The 16,522-nt window shown below is 31.1% G+C and overlaps 1 protein-coding gene across 1 annotated transcript in view; it reads right to left on the bottom strand.

Moving 5' to 3' along the window:
- Positions 1–12,826, bottom strand: part of LOC126880056 (uncharacterized) — an 81,111-nt gene extending 68,285 nt beyond the window's left edge. The window contains exon 1 of the mRNA XM_050643710.1: positions 12,680–12,826. The gene's annotated coding sequence lies outside the window, so the exon portion shown is untranslated. The remainder of the gene's footprint in view (positions 1–12,679) is intronic.
- Between the last annotated feature and the right edge of the window lie 3,696 nt (positions 12,827–16,522).

Here is a 16,522-nt window from a genome sequence, read left to right on the forward strand (position 1 = left end):
TTCAAAAATCGATAGAAGGATAAATTATAAGCAAAATTTGTTATATAAAGTTATTAAAATAAATCAATACTTTTTAAGTTATTAAAGATCAAAAAGTTTAATTTTTCTTCAAAAAATGCATGCTTTAAAGCGACTTTTCGTAAATAACTCAAAAACTGTAAGTTTTTACAAAATGTTTTTATTACCAAAATTGAAGCTAATACAAACTAAAATAAATTACTTACTTGAAAAACATTTTAATATTAACTTAAAGTAAGTTGTACGTAATTAAATGTATATTTTTTTCTGCGAATACTTAAATCTAAGGAACCAATCCTTAATAATGGGAAAACGATGCATTTTATAACATATACTTATTAAATACTTGTCAAAGTACTTAGAAATATCTATCAAATGAGCTCCAGAAGATGATAGCATCATATTATACTCCACCAATTTTTCCAAAAAAAAATGTTATTGTTCTTTTTTGGAATAACTCCGTTAATTTTTACGATTGATAATTAAAAGGTACTTTGAGGAACTATAAAACTGTATTTTATTTAATCTTTCAAATACTTTATTTCTTTTAGGATATTAGGTTAAAGGGCTCCGGTTACATTGTTCTCGCAGTAAAATTTAGGCTGATGGCTGGTTTTACCAACGACAAAAGACGATAGTAGTTTATTCTATTACCTATTAAAATTATTCAACCAATAAAATGACATTTATCCATTTTAGTAACGTCCTATTTTATTTATTAAATAAATATATACTTTTCGAATAAATTGGCAAGTTAATCTCGCTGTAAATATTTATAAGAAAGTAATGTCGTTAGTTTAACCTTAAATTATTAAAATTATATTGAAACAAAATAAAAATATAAACGTCTACTAAATTTTATTTGAAGAATAACTATTCATTGATTTATTTGTTGTTGGTGAAACCGGACCTTAAACATTTCTATCTTGATTATATTGATTCATACAGAAATAAAAAGACAAGTAAAATCTTTGCTAATACAAAAACTCAAATTTCGTTCTCTATCTAGTATTGTTGGAGTTATACTCAAAAAAAAAATAATTTAAGAAAATTTGAAAAATCTTGATTTTTTTTAAATCGGTAAATAAATGAAATATGAATTCTAGATCGGTCAAAGTGTTTAAGGTCATTACTTATGCTAAAGTAAAAAAAATCTTATTGGGATTACTAAACATTTTAAATTTTTTTGGAAATGGCGTGTGTCTAATTTTTCACTATTTCCTAAAAAATTCTAAAGGGTCGTCTTATTTTCAGTAGTAATTGCACAAGAGCTCTAAAATTATTGAATTTTTCCCGAGTGACACTTTGACAGTTTTAATTTCACGAGCCAAAGGCGAGTGAAATTATGTCAAAGTGTCACGAGGGCAAAAATTCTATATTAATTTTAGAGTTCGAGTGCAATTTGTTGCGATTATTTCATAAATAAAACTGTTCAAAACCATAAGTTTATTGTAATTTATTTATGTAAGTACAAATTAGTACAATTAAACACAAAGTTTTTGTAAATATTTGACGATTGAAAGTCATCACTTTTATAATTTTTAAAACATTAATTGTCATTAATGTCACTGAATGTATTTTTTCGTAGCAACGAAGGGCATCTGACGTAATATACTTAACGACGGGCAATTATCAAAAATTATCGATTTAATTCAGATTTCTGTAGCTTTCTATTGGTCAGAATCTCCTATGAATGAAATAATCATTGTAACTTGCTTAAATTTGATGATATCAACTTCGTCAATAGCTCACTTGTTAAGTATTGCTGAGTACTTAAACAAGCGTATATAAAATATTTATATTTTATAAAATGCATCGTTTTCCCGCTAACTAGGGTTGAATAATAAGATTGGAGTACTCGCCGAAAAGAAAAATACATTAAATTACCTATAACTCCCTTTTAATTAATAATAAAATGTTTTCCAAAGCTTCAATTTTGGTAATGATAAAACAGCTTTAAAGCACGCATTTTTTTGACGAAAAATTAAAATTTTTGATCTTTAATAACTCAAAAAGTATTGATTTCGTTTAATAACTTTACATGATAAATTTTGCTTATAATTTGTCCTTCTATCGATTTTTGGAGTTATTTTTAATAAAATAATTTTCGCCCCCGAGAAGGGGTGGTATCCACCCTCAGGGTAAAAGTGCAAGGTGGCACTATATCATCTTTATTTCTTGAGGTATCCTCTAACCACTCACCAATTTTCGTAAAAATCCATGAAGGTTCACCGAAATTAAAGGTAATAGTTTATTTTTACCTTCAGTGACTGCACTATACAAAAGAAATTGTAATTTAATGATCTAAATGCGTGTATTTTGGAAGCTCATAAATTAGTAAACGATATGTAGCCAAAAAATAAATTGAATTCATTTTAAGTACAACTCTCTCTTAAGCCGGGAAGATGGGGTGGTTTTCTTGCGAAGGGGTTGTAGCTGAATAATCGAAATGGGCGTGATTTAAGAATTTATTCTTAGAATATATCAGCTATATGAATTATATCCGCGATACAATAAATTTTAATTTTTCTCAGCATGTTTCTCTTAAGTTAAATCAATTAAAGGGTTGTTTGGGGGTGAGGGGGATGAACTCAAAAATCTAAACTATATCACTTCGAGAGCTCATAAATAGCTCGTAATTCTGCCGCAAAGATCAATTTAATATCCCTATTTTTAAGTAGTGACTGACTCAGTCCCCCCCCCCCCACTAAAATATTAAATTCCTGCTCAGTGGAACGAGCTCAAAATTTTTAATTTGCGGAATATGAGAGCTCATAAATCAGCGCTATTTATTTTTTAATTTTTGCAATTGGGGGGGGGGGCAGCTCAACACGGGTATTCATTTCTGTTCATCGTGTCTTCTTCATTTAAAGGGTGATTCCATTTCAAATCACTCAATTTTGGATCAAAATACTCTTTGATCTCCGATTTGTCTGAAAATTGGTATATAGCATCTGCGGAATATAAAAATAAGACATTTAAAGTCGAATGTTTTTCTTATTCTTCTTCTTTTTTTTTCTCAAGATGTTATTATTTTATGCGATTTTACAGTGATTTGGTATTTATTTAAACAAATTTGCATATTCTATCGTAAAGTATCAATGGAAAAAATAATATTTTAATAGAAGGGACTCAAAAAGGGCTCATTATGTGGCATTATAATAAGTTATTTTTATTTAAAACGAGTTTTTGATAAAATTTTATAGTGTAGTAAACGTTAAAATACCGTTTTTTACATTTTTCTCCATTCCCAAAATACATCATATTCGATTGTGATGATTATTTCATTCATAGGAGATTCTGACCAATAGAAAGTTACAGAAATGAAAATTAAGGTGATTATTTTTTAATGATTTTAACTTCCAATCGTATAGTAAGATATTTGATCACGTGTTTAATTCTGTCCAATCAGATTAAAATTATACTGAGAATTATCTACTGTAGAAAATTACACATAGAATTTTTTTAAGTAGATTGTTTCTGTTTAATGGCAACCAGTTCCTAGTTTTGACAACTGTCACATTTAAGAAAATATCCATAATATACGTATTAAAAAATAATCTTGCGAATATCACACGATAGTAAGAATAAATAAGAAAATAATGCTTAATTTTTACTCAAATTTGTTGTCATTGGGCAAGAGCCACTCGAGCCCTGCAGGCTCTCGTGTCTATTGCCAGACAACAAATTTTCAAAAAACTGTCGCATTATTTTCAATTTATTCTCACTCTCTTGTGATATTATACCCGATAATTTTTGATAATATCCCGTCGTCAAGTAAGTATATTACGCCAGATCAGACAAATGCCCTTCGTTGCTACGAAAAAATACATTCAGTGACATTAATGACAAATTATGTTTTAAAAGTTATAAGAGTGATGACTTTCAACCGTCAAATATTTATAACAACTGTGAGTTTAATTGTACTAATTTGTACTTGCATAAATAAATTACAATAAAATTTTTGTTGTGAACAGTTTTATTCATGAAATAATCGCAACAAATGGCACTCGATCTCTAAAATGATTATCGAATTTTTGCCCTCGTGACACTTTGACATAATTTCACTCCCCTTCGGGTCGTGAAATTACAACTGTCAAAGTGTCAGTCGGGAAAAATTCGATAATTTTAGAGCTCTTGTGCAATTACTACTGAAAATTTGCCCACAGATAACCAAAACATAGGGCTTTAAGTGGTTAAAACAATTTGAATTATTTTGCAATACTAAAAAAGTTACATGCAATATCATAGTCAAAAATATAGGCGTCTACTGTAAGTACAATTAATTCGGAAAATATCGACCTCACGACAAAAATTGTTAAAAGAAAATTGTGATAATTGTAAACACGATTTATTTGAAACAATTTCAGTTACTACCATTTTTGTCGAAAAGTTAAAAATGGCTGAAATGTTGAGCAAAAACCTCCTTTAAAATCAAGATGGCGGCTAACGTAACGGAGGAATTCATTCGCGATTTTAAATTTAATCTACTATTGACCCCCCTAAAGATTAGAAAAATAAAATTTTGGCCAGCTCGGCATGCAAGGTCAAATGCTATCCCGACTGGACTAATATACTTTTGAGTCTGATATATTATTGCATGTAACTTTTTTTGTGTTGTAAAATAATTCAATTCTTTTTAAACACTTAAAGTCTTATGTTTTGGCTACCTGTGGGCAAATTTTCAGCCAAATCGAATGTGATGTATTTTGGGAATGGAGAAAAAGGTAAAAAACGGTATTTTAACGTTTTCTACACTAAAATTTGATCAAAAACGTGTTTTGAATCAATTATAATTCATTATAATGACATTTTTGAGTCCCTTCTATTAAAATATTATTTTTCCATTGAAACTTTAGGATAGAAAATGCATATTTGTTTAAATAAACACCAAATGACTGTAAAATCGCATAAAATAACATTTTGAGAAAAAAAGAAGAAGAAAAAGAAGAAGAGGACTTTTTGACCTTTTTACGTCCCGTAGAAGCTATACACCAAGTTTCAGAAAAATCGGAGATCCAGAAGTTTTTGCCTGAGTGATTTGACATGGAATGTACCTAAACCTTCCTCAAATCCTTCACATATTCCCTCCACCTTCAGCTGGGTTTTACCCTACCCCTCTTTTCCTTAACATCTAACAGCTCTATTCCTCATCTGGCATCATTATTTCTACCTTTGTTATGACCAAACCATTGCAGTCTTTTGTCATTCAACCCTTATTGAGACTAATAGTCATCCCGGCTCTTTCCCTAATTTCGTCGATGTTGACTTTGTCTCTTCTAATCTTACCATCCACCGTAACGTGTTCCTTTCAGCTACCTACATACCACCGCAGTACATCAATGCAGGCCTCACCACACTCTTGTATATCTTGATTTTTTCAGCCCTTGACGATTTTTCACCATACTTTGGTGTCCAATTTTTCATTATGTAGGAGCCAATGTATTAAAATTCTCCTACTCGTACTAGTTTTACAATCAATTCGATGTCCCCAAATCATTCCAGTCTCTTCAATAGCCCTTCTCCAACTCTTTAACTTCTCTTCCAACATATTTTTCTTTCTTCTTATAACACGATATCATCCGCAAAAGGGAGCTCTTCTCTGTCAGTAGATCCATAACATAATTAAACAGATAGGGACTCCTTACAAGCCTTACTAGGCTAGAAAATTAAGCTGAAAAAATGGCAATACCTCGCAATTTTTTCGTACAGCATCGATTTGTACAAAAATTTGGGATTAGGCTCATTTCACCCTCTAGTTCATTTTCTTATTGAGCCGTTGTACGCTTTTGGTTTTTTAAGGGTGAAAACTACCCCTAATTATAAAAAATTATAAAATAACCTTTTAAACTTTAATGTGTTTAACATTTGGCTTTTATTAGGTAAATTATGAATATTTTATTCTTTAGGATATAATATCATAATATTTCAACCCTTAAAACCACTCTTGTTGGAGTTATATATAAAGAATTTATTTATCGTAAAAGAATGATTTTGGCTTACATAGATTTGCATACAAATTTGGGATTAGAATCATCTCACTCTGTACCTACTGGATATTCTATATTATGCTTAAGGGCGTTCATTATTTTTAGGGGTGTAAGCTACCCCTTATTGTCAAAAATTGTATAAAAACATTGTAAACCTTAATTTTGGTAAAATTTGGTTTTTATTGGTTAAATAATGATTGTTTTATGCTTTTGGATATAATATCATATATTTGTATATATGTTACAGTTCAAGTTGATTATCCAGTTGGAGTTGACTCCAACTAGTTGGAGTCAACTCTAACGGCTGGTTTCAGTAAAACTTGATTATAAATATAAAATGAAGATTTATATTCAACATTTACTAGTAAAAGTAGACTCCAACTAGGAAAAGTATACTCTTCCCAATGCAATTTAGTAAAAGTTGATTCTGATTCACACAAACAGCCGATTCTAGAAATTAAATGTTACTGAATATGTTCAAATTAGTCTAGGCTGTATCGTCGCACCCGTTAGGTAAATTACTCCGATTCGAATTTTTGCACAAACTTACTAAAAAAGAGGTCCTTATAACTTTATAACAAATCTACTGGGTGCCAGGCAGTACCTTGATCGATAAATTGTTTAAACCATTTTTTTTAGACAAATTCACAAAAATAATTTTTTCACTTCGAGTAATTTTTTTTTAGATCATTTGGGTTATTCTGAGCAAAAAAAGGTATTTTGTGATTTTTCTCTAAAATTGATTGTTGTCGAGTTATACGCGATTTAAAATTTGAAAAATGCGAAAATAGCTATTTTCAAGGCTTAATAACTCGGTTAAAATCCATTATTATGAAAGTCAGAAAGTGACCAAATCAAAGTTTATAGCCCCCTCTACAAGATCCTGCAGAAATTTTTTGTCACTATTTTATTACTAAGCTTTATCTATTAATTATTAACAATGAGCGCTAAGTGCGTATTAGGCGGCCGTCAATGGTGAGTGCTAAAGAGATGCACCATTCCGGCCGTCCAATGGTGAATCTCACTCGCACTCACATTGACGGCCGCCTCAATACACGCTTTTAGCGCTCATTGTTGATAATTAAAAATAATATCTTATTAATGAAATAATGACAAACATTTCTTCAGGATCTTATAGAGGTAGCTTTAATCTTTGACTTTTTTTTAGTTTCTGACTTCACTAAAATCATTCATTATTGTACTCATTTGCCCTCATTTTCGGCAGTAAAGTAACACTTTGTTGTATTGAAAGAAAAATGTTACTTTACCTGCCGCGATTATTAATCAAATTAACCGAGATTGAATGTAAGTGGTCAATGGCAGCAATCGATTATTTATTTGAGTGAAATTAAAATTTATTTATTTAATTATTAAAAATATTGAACAAAATTTATCTTATTATTAATAAAATTTATGTCAAAAAGTAAAATTCTGTAGTGTTTCGCAATTATATTCATACAAAATAGATTGTTACTTCAGACACACTTTAAACCCTTCATGTACTGCTATCTATATTGATGTGATCTTGATTATTGATATGAGATAATATTCTTATATGTCATTTAAGTTAATCAATGCATTAATCATAATCTAATTAATTTACCAGATCACATATCAATATGTTTTCAATCTCAGGGCGAATTATAAAATTAATTACTTACTCTCGTGGCTTCTAAGTATTTCTCAATGGTTCCTAATCGGGATAGGAAAGAAAAGAGTAAAATCATACACACATATGGGTTACAATTATAATCAAAATATTGTTTATTTTATTTAAATGGCAATCACTGCTTAATATTTGCTAGATCTTATTATTCTTAAACATAACATTTACAAATGGGAATCTTATTTCCTTTTGGTTTCCAATTGAAAGTTTTTATTAACATTTAACTATTAGGATTTATTAGCAACAATTTTATTTAAGTTTGATGAAGCTTTTCTGATATTATTTATTATGTTCTTCAATTTATAATGTGGTATTTAATACGAAAAACCCATACATTCATGTCCAAACAAATGAGACTGACCTTTTTCTGGTGAACTGAGAATGTCTTCACACAAGACCCGTTTCCTGCTATCCTTGGCTGCGATCAAAACCTCGTCCTGGCTTTCAGTAATGTTCTCCTTTGAAAACTAGCTCGTATAGCTCTCGTTCGTGCTTCTGTCGTGATGCTGTATTCTACCTTTTTCGAAACTGCAATCAGCTACCGGGACACTCTTGGCTCAAGGAGGTTCTTTTACTCTCAACCTGGCCTACCTCTCGTTCCACGATAGATACTCCACACTCACGGAACTACACCGGCTTTCTCACTCTCCGTACACTACCGTCTACTACTGGACTTCATTTCTCGACAGCTCAAAACATTCTGATCTATCTTTTCATTCATTCCCCTACTTTCTAAATATCCCTTCCAGATTCACAAATCAACCTTCCACCACCGACTCTCATTCGCAGTATTCCTCAAAACCAATTTTTAATCTTTCTAAATATGCTTAATGGATTTCAAAAAAGAAATAGTTAATTCCCATTCTAAAATTACTTTCTACTATTTACAAAATTTAATGACCTATTCTCTATTTCAACTGAGTCTTATTTAGCATCGGCTAATGATCGAACCTTCCGCGAACAACGATAATGACCTATTATCGATTCCACTGAGTCTTATTTAGCATAGGCTAATGATCGAACCTTCCGCGAACAACGATAATGGTACGCGCCATTCACTTTGTTTATTCTAAGCGCATTTTCCCGAGTTTCGTTTAATCACTTCTTAAAATTAAATATAACAATTTGTTGTATACAGGTTGTTCTACATTTATATGCCCGTGGTTGAGAAAATTGAAAATATTTTATATTAAATTGAATCCTTTTTTATAATTATCAAAATTTGATTTTCATATCAAATAGAAATATAACAATATTTACAATTTTCACGCAATAAAACCTTTACACTTTACATAATATGAGATAGAGTAGATAAAAATTATTTTTGTGAATTTGGTTAACAAATATTGGTTAAACAATTTTTCGACCGCGGTACCGCGTGACACCCTGTGTATTTGTTATAAGGATTGTTATACGGATGTATTTCTTTGAGTAAGTTTGTTCAAAAAATCGAATCAGAATAATTTACCTAACGGGGGCGACGTTACAGACTATACTAATAAGTAGTTGAAACGGTCAAAACAAAGAAACGCACACTCATCAAAAATGCACTTGAGATTCTCGTATAATCAACATTTACTGAATCGATCCAGGAAGAGTCAACTCCAACTAGTAAAAGTTGATTTAAATTTTTAAAATCAACTTTTACTGCTCGTTTCAGTTGGAGTTGACTCCAACTAGTTGGAGTCAACTCTAACTGAGAATCAACTTGAACTGTAACATATACATATATAATATCATATAAAAAACTACCCTTAATAACACTGTAATTTTTATAAGTAATTTAATAGATCTATACAGAAACATTTATTTACACAAAAATACGAATTTACAAATACAAAATACAAAAATACAAATAGTTTTTTAGTCATCTTTATCTAGATCGATATCATCTTCGCCTTCTTTCGAATTTTCGGTCTAATCGAATTTTTTGAAAAAAAAAATTCGTTTTATAAACGTATAGCTCCTTTATTTTTGGTGATAAAAAGTTTTTCTAAAAATGATTTTGTAGGGTGTTTTCAAGGGCTATAAGAATATGTAAATTAAATTCCGTCAGATCCCTTAGTCTTTAAGTGAGGTGAGTTTAAAAAGCTCGAAAAAGGGGGTGTGGAAAAAGCTACAATTTAGTGCTGTATAATTTTTTTTTGTATCACCAGTATTTTCGGACATATTTTGAAGAAAATGGTAAAGAATACGAAATTGCAAAAATTCTTGGGTGTATTGAAAATATGTAAAATATTTTACATATTTAATGTAAAATAATTACAAAAAACTTAAGATCAGTTTTAATTAGGAGAAGAGTTAAAGAGTTGTTTTCACTAATTTTTTCATAGAAAAAAGTAGGTACCGACGTTATTTTGATCATAAGTCACTTAATTTTTTTGCTAGAAACTTTTTTCTTTTTTTTTTAAACGTCTTTATACTTGAAAAAGATTTTGTAAGCTTTTCTTGAGAAATGCAAAGTTTTCCCGTTATTCGGCTTTGAGTATTTCAAACTATGCATTTGACGAAAAAATCGAACTTTAACCGTGCCGTATCTCGGTTTGTGTTATTCGTAGAAAAATTATAAAAAAAGAATTTTGTTTATGTTTCTAAAAGATACAGTTTTGATACCTACACTTTTTTTTGATTAGATGCATATTTTTCGAGTTATTCTCAAAAACCCCTCTAAATAATTCGATTTTTTCGTTGAAAAACTTTCAATCGCGAATAGCTCGAAAAATATTAGTTTTACGAAGAAAACATAAAAAACATTTTTTTCTTAGAATCACCTTTTTCATCGATTTCCGTGGTTAAAATGTATCGAAAAATTCCCACCCCCGAGATGGGGTGGCAACCACCCGCTAAGGTTTTAGCGTACAGCGACATGATGAAGAAAATGATCCTTGGGCTATTCCCTAACTTCTGTGAAAATTACAAGTAAATTGCGACGAAAAAATTGCGAGCCAAAATGCTTCACTTCTTAGCTTTCTCAGTATCCCATTTCTCTCTCATTATCTCCATAGCTCTTGACTAGGAACTTTATCGTACGCCTTCTCAAAATATAAATATCGAATATAGATCTCTGGTTTTTTGCTTTATTTCATGTTTTGGATGAACAGCATGATAGGCTATTTGACTTTCTAGACATAATTGGAATGGATGATAAAGATCTGAGACTTTCACGACAATTATATTGGAATCAAGAAACTGATAGATGGCAAAAAAAACATACAAAATATTCATTCAAAAAAATGTCAGACAAGATTGTGTGTTATCCTCAACTTTGTTTAACGTGTACTCGAAAATAATATTTAAAGAATCCTTGGAAGGGCAACGTGAAGTTCGAATTAGGAAGAAACTATTAACAATATCAAATAAGCAGATGACATAGCGATCATGGCTGAAAGTATAGTATTGTTGACAAACTAATTGTCAACAATGGGCCGATTACAAAAGTTAACCATTTTAAATAACTAGGATGTTGGAAAAACAAGACACTAAATTCTCATGAAGAAATTGAAACTCGTACAGAAATTGCAAGAAGAGAATTTATTATACTTAGATCTATACCGTGCAATTCTCAGCTAAACTTACAACTAAGAATTAAGTTCCTAAAATGTTATATGTACAAGATCGAGAACAATATCGGCAAATTGTCATGGAAGCTACACACGCCTAAAATTTGGGCACGGTACTTAAAGAAGAAGATGTTTTTAATTATCAGAAAATAAACTTTTAATTAAAAACTATCTATAATGATATAAATTATTATATGCTTCTGTTTTAACTTTTGCTACTTTGGCTTCATTTTTGGCGATCATGTAGTTTTGACTATCTGTGTCCCACCTATTTTCTTGCCACTTTTGACATTGTTTCTTCATTTCCTTTTCTTTTCCTTGTATTTAGTTGGATATTTGTCATTTTTCTTGTCATATATTCTCTTTTCATTGTCACTTTTACCCTGAATTTACGCTATTTTTTTATTTTTTACATTCACCATTCTCATCAACAGAGATAAAACTGAAATTAATTTAATAGAATTGAATGATCGATATTCTATTAGAAAAACTGGCAGAATTCTTCAAATGTAAATATTTCAAAAATTTTCATCACACGACTCGACACTGCTAACATGAAAATTTTAATAGGTATTTTTTATAAAAGCACAAAGTATTCCAGCTAAGATAGAACAAGAGATTGATGAGGAATTATGAGTGTGTTAATATTTTGAAACCATTTTGTACTTCTTTTACAAATCCTAATGATTATATATTATGTTGTAGCAGAAGAGACAGTTTTATTAATGTGATCGTCAGGAGACAACTTTGTATCGAATGCTACTCAGTGATTTTTAAAATTTTGGTTGCTGGGCAAATCTTAAAAATTGTGTATGTTTTGTAAATGGTTTGAACTGATTTAATAGTCCAAGTTTGCTGATAATTATTTGTAAAACTCATTTGATCACATTTACTTATATTGAATTTCGTGCAAGTTCTGAGTATATGCAAAACAGAGCAATGATCTATTTGGTCAAATGCTTTCTGGAAATCTGTATAATCCACGCCAACATGAGACTTGTCTAAAATATATCCTGGGATATAAAGATGAATTCCTACACATTATATTTACTACGTCGGAAAATGTTAAAACTTTAAAATAAATTGCTCAACCAAAAATAAAATATGGCAAAAAATAATTCAAAAATAGGAAAAGACAACATAAGAACTAGATGAAAGTTTGAGCGTAAAAAATTGAAATAACAATAATATAAAGGTTTTTTAAACAAAATATTTGTTATACAGATCTATTTTTTTAATCCTTTTAAAACATCCATAATTTTTCTAAAATTCCTAATTATAACAATTGTTATGCAATTAATTATATTACAAAAATAAAATTAAATAGCCCTACTGTTTTTTTTTCTGCTTAAATCAATGAACTATTTGCAAAACTGAACTAACTAATTTAAAGATTTCCAAAACGGTATCTAGCAATTAAGTTTCCAAAAAAGGCATCCACTCACCTTAACGTGCTAGAATGTCACTCCTGCGAACATTCAAAAATTTAAGTTCACTGCCGAAGCGCGCACTTTTCAGGACTAAATAATATCGACAGACACATATTATGATGCTCTTCGATGGTGATGTCTAGGTCGCGCACAAGAAGGTCGTCCGATGAAGACATTTGTACATTTCGGCCACAGGAAACCAGCTCGCCGGCAGGATATTTAATCAATCCTCCTAGATAGTAGGCAACACGTTATACAACCTAACGTATACATTGTTGCATACATTAGTTCGGTTAGATATTGATTTTTGCCATTGGCAACACATATTGCAATCTGTAGGTATAGAGAATTGCCGGGCAATTGTAATAGAATAAGTAAGATTTTCTTGTTTTTGTCGAGTTTTCGTTGTGTTTTCTAATAATATGTATACCTATTATAAATGAGTCGCCCAGTTGCAAAACTCGTTATGTCCATTTTTCAAAATTTTCAGAAACAGCAGAAAATTGTAGAATAAAAAGTAATGTAAATTGAAAGCTCCTTTCACATTTTACTAAAGATTCGTACATTATAATATATATCCAGTGTCCTAAAAAAGATATGTTAACATTTAGGGGGTTTTAAGGGGGGTTTATTTTGGACATAACGAGTTTTGCTACAGTATACTGGATTAAACGGGTTTTGCTGCACTATATGGGAGATAAAGATTAAAATAAAGGAAGAGATCATTTTAATGTAACAAAAATGTTTTAGAAATATACAAATAAAATGTGTAAATTATTTCAGTTTAAATATATTACATGTCCATGTTCATGTCTAACTCTTCTCCAGCGTCATCGATCTCACCAATGTCTGATTCGTTGTATTGAGGATCAGAAAGAGCTTTCTGTTGGTCAAAAAGTTTTTTAAAGAAATTGAGATCCTGATTATGTTCCCATTCCATGGTAAAATGGTTTGTCAGAAGTGTACTCCATCCAGTCCTTTAATTTCAATTTTTTATAGGTACACCTTCTTTCACCAGGTTTTGGATTCAAAGTTAACACCTGTTTCCCAGGCTTAATAATACTTTTCCCTACTTCTAAAGCAACGTTGTAGTTAATTTACCCTCTTAGTTAGTTCTGTCTTTAACGTGACTTCTTCCTGTCTATTCCTGTAACGCTTAATCCTATCACGAAGGGACAGGTATGTTAAACAGGCATCTGTGGCAGGAGAGCCGAAGCCTACACTATGATCTTTGTAGAAAATCTTTCAAAAATAACCATACTTCACTTTGAGATCTTCGTCATGAGAGCTTTGGTACTGCTCTTAAAGTTCTCTGATGGTTAACTCGCTTGGGAGATATTGCCGGGTTACATTTTTACCCCGACAGTAATGACTTATACTTGAAGGGAGTCTATAAAAGCTTTTACAGCATTTTTTTGCCTTTATATATTTCAATGACCTTGTGTCCCTACCACGTTGGTCTCTGTGTACATCTCCTTATTCAAGGAACTTTTTACAAAACAACTGAATTCTATCTTTTGATGTACCTAGGGTGTTTACAAAGAGATTTTTGCACACTGGAACTAGTCCTGACTGACCACATCTTAAAAATATCAACGAAATATTTATTTCGTTGATACCTATCTCTTCCGGTTTTCCTCATCTCCATTTCTTGGTCTCTCCCGATATATTATTGATGCCAACACGCTATAACACAAACCCTATAATGTCTCAGAATTTAATAAAAACAGTGTACAGCGAAGAATTGTGTAAGAAGAATCATACAGATTCTAGAATGGTCATAACGAATTTTACAACAGTTTTATTATTGGTAATCCAGTTTGTTATGAGACATGACGAGTTTTGAAACAGTTTTATTATGTTGGAGAAAACGGATTTTACTGTATTATGAAAATGGACGTAACGTCAACGTGTTCTGCAACATTTATTGATTTTCTGATACGTTTAAACAGGTTTATAACGACTTTTGCAACACGACAAATGTGTTTTTGGATGCAGGAGGAAACACTCTACAAAATGGCGGTCTTACCTCAATTAAAAAAAAATGGACAAAACGAGTTTTGCAGTTTTGTAATAATGTTTAAGGTCTTGTGAATTGTTATAGTACTTTATTCAATAATTATATTTTATAATTCAAAGTCATTGCTCTATTGTCGTTACTTGACCTAACCCCTGCCATGAGGCCTCGTGTCCTTGTCCTGTGTCATCGCTCTGTCAACAATCACTTCAAGTGATCTATGATCACAGGACTTTACATTTATGAGCTATTCAGCCTCATGACATCTTTCCCTTCCTATAAAGCAGAGAACTTACAACAATAAACTCAGAATAAAATATTATAAAATACTAATACTACCTACGACTAACAATAATATTAAGTGATTACAAAACTAGTACATCTCGAAATCATTATATCGAGTTGGGGGTTTAATTACTCTTTTACCTCTGGTAGGAAACTGATTCGGTACTTCACTCTCACAGGCCATTGATGTTGAAGGTTTGTTACTCTGATTATCATCAAGATCATCTTCTAATTTAATGTGATGTTTAGGCGTATTACTAGATGGTCTCAAGTGATATTTATTTCTTCTTACCAATGTTCCATTTTCTTTCTCAATAACATATGATCTTGGCTCTTGTAAACATTGCCTGACCACAGCAGGTTTCCATTGCCCATCTTCCCTTATAACAACGTTATCGCCTTCACTTAATTCTTCTCTTGCAGCTGTATTTCTATCATAGTAGTGCTTGTACAATTTTCTTTTGTCATCCAATTTATTCTTTTCACTTGTTAGGTCTACTTGTTCTGGTAAATATTTTTCATGTAAGACTGGAAGTTTGCTTCTAAGTCTACGACTATTCAAGAGTTGTGCTGGGGACTTGTCTGATCCTAACAGTGGTGTGTTCCTATATTCTAATAAAGCTAACTGAAGATCACCACACTTTCTGAGAATATTTTTAGCTATCTGAACAGCTCGTTCCGCCTGCCCATTTGATCTAGGATATCTAGGGCTAGATGTCACAAATTTAAAATTCCATTCTCTAGAGAATTCTCTACATTCCTTAGAGCCAAAAGGCATATTGTCAGATACAATTTCCAAAGGAATCCCATGAGTGGCAAACATGGTCTTAAATGATTTTATTATTGACTGGGATGTTTTGGACGGCAACAGAACAATTTCAATCCACTTTGTGAGATAATCCATTACAATTAAATAAGATGCTCCTCCGAACTCACAAATATCAGCCGCTAGCATTTGAAATGGAAGTTCTGGAATTTCTCTTAGTATTAATGGCTCTTTAACATTACTTCTGTGATATTTCTCACAATCAACACAATTTCTAACCAAATCCACTATGTCCTTATTCATATTTGGCCAGAACAACACTTGCCTTGCTCTTTGCTGTGTCTTTGTAACTCCAAAGTGTGTTTCATGAAGAAACTTTAACATCCTAGGCCTTAAAGAATCCGGGACTATAACTCTGTCCATATAAAATATCAAATCATTCAATATGTAGATGTCATGCCTAATACTAAAATAATCTTTTACTACATAAGGTACCCTCGAAGAGCATGACGGCCACCCTTTTTCACAAAAATCTTTGATCAATTGAAGTTTTTTATCCTGTTTAGTTTCAGCTATAAATTCCTCTCTCCTTTCATCTGTTATATTTATTGTATGCACTATTTCTGTTACAAAAGCATCATCCTCTACCTTTTCCTTCACAAAATTACGAGATAACAAATCAGCTATTAGCATTTCCTTGCCTGGCATATATTCCACAGTTAAGTCATATTTTAATAATTTTACCTTCATACGTTGTAGTCTAGGAGAATCTACTTCAGCTATGCCTTTC

Source organism: Diabrotica virgifera, chromosome 2 (assembly GCF_917563875.1).
Source record: "Diabrotica virgifera virgifera chromosome 2, PGI_DIABVI_V3a".
In the NCBI taxonomy this organism is placed as follows: domain Eukaryota; kingdom Metazoa; phylum Arthropoda; class Insecta; order Coleoptera; family Chrysomelidae; genus Diabrotica; species Diabrotica virgifera.